Source organism: Salvia miltiorrhiza, chromosome 1 (genome assembly GCF_028751815.1).
Source record: "Salvia miltiorrhiza cultivar Shanhuang (shh) chromosome 1, IMPLAD_Smil_shh, whole genome shotgun sequence".
NCBI lineage: Eukaryota > Viridiplantae > Streptophyta > Magnoliopsida > Lamiales > Lamiaceae > Salvia > Salvia miltiorrhiza.
The window spans coordinates 50,477,002-50,483,001 of NC_080387.1; the positions used below are offsets into that span (position 1 = coordinate 50,477,002).

General features: G+C 27.4%; 1 long non-coding RNA gene across 1 annotated transcript; it reads left to right on the forward strand.

Annotated features, from left to right (window-relative positions):
• The first annotated feature begins 1,444 nt into the window (after positions 1-1,444).
• On the forward strand, positions 1,445-2,199 carry LOC130990550 (uncharacterized). Its single transcript, XR_009090962.1, has 2 exons — positions 1,445-1,500; positions 2,050-2,199. It is a non-coding gene; the product is annotated as an uncharacterized LOC130990550 (long non-coding RNA).
• Positions 2,200-6,000: the final 3,801 nt, after the last annotated feature.

Genomic DNA, 6,000 nt, shown 5'->3' on the forward strand with positions numbered 1-6,000 from the left:
CACAACTTATTGGGCCTGGATGAAAAAGAATAGAGCCCACCCCAACACAATTAGAAAAATACGAGTAATATCAAACATGTCTAGTTTCAAACATGTGTACATGAGTAATATTAAATGGTGTAAATGAGCATGTTCTATTTTGAGTAATATTACACATTTACACATGTTTGAAATTAGAATAAGTAATTAATGAGTAATTAAATTATTTAATTACTCATTGCATCACAACCTCATTTTTTAATATATTCAGAAAAACAATTGTTATATATATTCCCAGGACACGCCCAACTTGGCCCAACTCGCTCCCGACCTGTCTCTTCCATACACTTAGTCTCACAGGAGACCAACTCTGTCACTATTTACTTTAGCGTTAGATTTACCTTAAGAGACAATATTTAATTTTAGCCTATCACAAATAGTAAAAGAAAATTCTATCAATGTAAATAAAAATATAAAAATATTATTTATTTTAATATTATTGTGCCCTAACACATGTACATTATTTACAAAAAAAATTATGTAACCAAAATTTGTGGAATGCACATTTACATTTTATACGAATTTACACAAAATTAAAAATTCATTGTCACTCGAATTTACATGAAAATTTTCCTGCAATCATCAAATTTCATGTAATGGTATCAAAATAAAAATGACTACTATTTCCATATTTTTATTTACATGACTACAATTTATTATTAATAAAAAAAATATATGTTTTTTGTTAGAATATGATGTTGTCTCTAAATTTAAAACATTACTACAGTCTCATTTTGTAACACCCCGATTTTTTTTTTCATAGAAAAATATTAAATTATTTTCTAGAATATTTGATGAAATCTAAAAAAAATTAGGATTTATTTGAGCATAGAATAAATTAAATTTTAGAATAAATATGTTATTATTCATTTTCCATTATACTTAAAATTTGCATTGACATTTCATTAAGCATTTCATAAAAACGAGCTCAGCTACATTGTACTATAATATGGTCCTTAGACTTAAAATTATATTTATTTAATTGCTATTTTAAAATATACATAAAATTGTATACATAGATATTTACATTATATATAATATAATAATAGTAATATATATAGATATATACACACACACGTAAATCTATAACTTGAATAGACAGCTAAAAAGTTAAACTATTACATATGTATATATATGTTAACGTAAATATATATATATATATATATTAAACTCAAGAATTTATTATATCTTTATATATATAGATATATAGTGCATGGAGGATAAGTTACTTACGTAACTATTATATAAACCATGCACATAGATATAATAAGTATAAAGTTTGGTATATGTGTAGTAATTCTAGGAGCTGACTATTCAAACCTATAAACCTATTAAGGAAGCTAGTATTGACTCGTCATTCCTACGAAAACATAGTATAAATAGGGCTCAGCATAATTAAGTTAAAGACATAGAAAAAAGGGTAAACTTATTAAAGGCATAAGGGTGGACGACAATTGAAAGGTGGGTTCTATTTTTCAAAATATATTTGAGTTATTAAGCTCTGATGTTATTATATGAAATGTGGTATGTCCATAAAACGTTTTCACGTTCTCCCACTGTTTAATGCTCTTATGTTAACAATTGTGGCTTTTAATGGGTCTAACACACCTATTAAAAGTTGTGCGCACTGTCTTAAGGTAGTGGATTGATCCCCACGAGCCTTATAGACGAAATGAGAATTTTGGGTTCGCCCTTAATCCGGCTAGATGGTGTAGCTGACGTGGGTTCATCCCGGGGTCCCATCTAGTTAATGATGAATGAATGAATGATTACTTCCCAGGGGTCGCCCAGGGACTACAAATGAAATGATAAGGGTAACAGTGGTGCTACGGTATGGAGCGCACAAATGAATGAAAATGTTTTGTGATTATAGAAGTTAAATGTTTATTTTTAAAACCTTCTATAATTCACGTATATGCATGGACTATCATATGAAAATGACTATTTCAAAAATGCATGACCCACTGGGTACACTAGTACTCAGCCCACAAACCTTTTCAATCTTTTCAGGTTAGTAAGATGGTGGAGACGGAAGCAGCTGTGGCGGGTTGGCTGCAATATGTTGAAATAGCTAGCTATTATATTAAAAAAATATGTCATATATTTTGAGTATGTAAAATGCTAGTTAAAGATTATATATATGATATTATTATTATGCAATAATTTATTTATCGCTCGATGGAGAGTGCATGTAGTCGGCCCCTCTTGGACGCTTGACCAAAGCCCTCATGATCATGTTGTGCTATGCCAATTTCATGAGTGAGCTGGTCGGTCAACTCCTTTTGGCGAGCTAGACTCGGTTACCCCATCATTTACCGCTTTATTAAAATTGTAATTAAATGTCCGACTGCTTGACCGCACGTATTTGTAGACTGGTTCTAAACCACCAGCGTGCTGAGCCAAGCTTTCCGACTTGAATATTAAATATGTTATAATACTTAGCTTAATTATCTAACAACGATTACTATACATTAATATTCTTTAAGAATATTAACAAAAAGAGATGAACATATATATTATTATATTATTATTAAATATTTACAATTATTATTATTATTATTATTATTATTATTATTATTATTATTATTATTATTATTCCCTTTCTTTCCCGCTTCTTAAATCCAACCCCTAGTCACGTTTCGGCATTCGTGCCTTCCTTCGGGAATTGGGGCGTGACACATTTAATAAGAAGCAATTATAGTAATTATATTGTCAGACTAACTACAATATTAATTGGTAAATTGGGAACTATATATATATATATATATATATATATATATATATATATATATATATATATATATGGTGGGGTTAATATAGAAACCCCGGCCCCTTAAGATGAAAACTAGGAACTTAATCATGACCCTTTAAATTTTAGATCTAGTGGTTAGGATTTATTCACTTAATAAACACGCCTATTTTCTAGTGACTAGTGTATAACCCGTCGAAATTCGACGGGACTTTAAATTTTGATTTAAATTATTTATATTATTTTTAATTAATTTAACTTGATGTAATAGAGTTTACATTATATTAATTTCAACTATATTCGTCAATTAAATGTTCATTTTTTGCTAGAATAATAAAAATACTCTTTTATATAAATTTTGTACAATTTTTTTTCTATTGATGGATAAAAATTAATTTAAGATCTCATATGTCATATAAGCATCATCCCATGTCAACTCTATAAGACCAGAGGATCATCAAGAACTCGAAAGACAATATTTAACTTTTGAACGCCAAACTTTTGAGGATTATCTCGTTTGGACCCTGAAACAATATATCTGACTTTTATGCGTCAATCGTTTGAACATCACTATTTGATACTTTAAATATCATAACTTACTTCTAAACATTATTTTCATTTCGTTAAATCCGTCGCTAATTTCACGCAAAAAAAAATTTAATCATTTTTTTAATTTCCGTCGTTGTTCCATCGTTATGTCTGTGAATGTCATTCCGTCGTTGTTCCGTCGTTAAATCCATCGGTATTTTACGACGGAAATAATTCCGTCGGTAAATCCGTCGGTGTCCGAGAGCTTTTCTTGTGGTGGGAATTTGAAAGACCAGGACTGATTTGTGAAATTATACAATCTGAAGCTTATAAGATCATAACTAACTTTTAAATATCATCTTGTATGGAGCTTGAAAAACCGAAATATGATTATGTGCATCATCTCATTTGGAGTTTAAAATACTATAACTAACTTTTAAACATCATCTTGTATGGAGCTTGAAAAATCATAACATAGTTATGCACATCATCTCACTTGGAGTTTAAAATAGAATAACTGATTTTCAAACATCATTTCGTTTGGAGTTTGAAAGAATAAAACTGGCTAGTAAGCATCATCTTGTTTGAAGTTTGAAAAACCATAACTAAGTTTTGAGAATCATCTCGTCTAAGGCTTAAAAAAATTGATACGAGATTCAAATTATATTATATCAATTTATTTAGTATTTCAATTGGTAAATTTGAATAAAAAAATCAATGTGGTATTAGAAGATTTACATAAATAAGAATTAATAAATATGATTTTTATTTTTATTTTTAGAAATAGGATAGATAAAAATGCAAAAATTAATATGGTGATGCTACATATGAGTATTCCATTTTTTAATTATACATGTAATGATATTAATATTATTATCGTCCCAAACCCATATATATATATATATATATATGTATATATATATATATGTGTGTGTGTGTGTGTAATACCAATTAATTTCTTGAATTTATTTAAATTTATAAAATATGTATATAAATAAATAAAATATAAATCAATAATTGGTTAATAATCTCGACAAAATTTACACGAATAATCATCTCGTTAGTTACTCCAAAATATCTCTATCCTTAAAAATTTCTGGATTGAATGCAGTATGCAATATACTCCCTCCGTCCCATTAAGCAAGACCAAGTTCTTTTTGGCACTGGAATTAATAAATTGGTATTTTGTGTGTTACGTGTGGTGATGAAAAAGTGAAAAGGTGAATAAAGAGTAAATTTTTTGCTACTTTTAGAAACTGGTCTTGCTTCGTGGGACAGACCAAAAAGGAAATTTAATCTTGCTTCATGGGACAGGGGGAGTATATATATTGTAATTTTTTTCTTTTCATTATATCAATTTTTATTATTGTATTTTTTTTATATTTTTTTCAATATACATTTCAAATATATTAAGTTAAAACTATTTTTTTAATTATATTTATAAATATGATAATTGAGTTGATATCAATTTTATATAAATATAAAAGTTTAAAGTTTCTCGTGCATTGCACCGTGTGCAAATGCTAGTATTACTTTAAACCTCAAATTATTTTTACACTATCAATTATATCCTTAATTATAGATTTTTTTTACAAACCTTGAATTATTAATTTTGTATCAATTGCACCACTCGTCTATTTTTTTTGGCTCTGAAAATTTGACGTGGCTCGCCGGATGTTGTGATTATTCAAAATTTGACGTGGCTCGCCGGATGACTATGATTATTTTCTTCTAATTATTTGCTCAAATATTTAGCATACGGAGAAATGCAATTCTATATTTCTTCAAATCATTTACTTAGCTAATTAGTATTGACATCTTAATAATTGGTCAAAATAATTTTTTTTGTAAAAATAATTTTTTTTAGAGAATAAAACTATTTATTTAGTCAACTAATGAATTGATCAATTTTATTTGGAAGTGCAAATACTTGAAATATGGGAAAATACACATTGTATCTAATCATTTTATATATGTCCTCTAGTAGGCATAGACTACTATAAATTTGATGTGGGATTGGATAAAAAATAATTAAAATGAGGACTTGAGATGAATAAAATTAAAAAATAGAGAAAATCATATAATCATGACAATTTTTTCTATGGGGATACATCAGTTTAAAAATTTATGTTTCAAAAATTATAAAAATCTAGCAAATATTTTCTAATTATTTGCTCAAATATTTATAACATATGGAGAAATGCAATTCTACAATTCTTCAAATTACGTCAACTTATAATTTTGTGAACTTAAATATTTTCTAATTAAAAAAATCAATTACTTAGCCAATTAGCATTGACATTTTAATAATTGATAAAAATAAAATTTTCAATAAAAATAAAACTATTTATTTGGTCAACTAATTAATCGACCAAATTTAATTGAAGGTGCAAAATAATTGAGAGATGGAGAAATACACATCTATGATTGAAATAATTTATATGTGTTCTCTAGTAGTCATTGACTACTATAAATTCAATGTGGGATGAGAGAATGTATAGATTATAATGATTAAATGAGGATTTAAGATAAATTAGAATAGAGAATAGAGGATGTGCCACATAGGATCTTGAATTAAGGGGAATCCTTGAATATGTAATCTATTAAATGATAGATAGATTAAGTTGATAGTGACGTCCTTTTCTTTTCAATTAATTAGAAGGTTAGTTAAGTCTTTTATAATA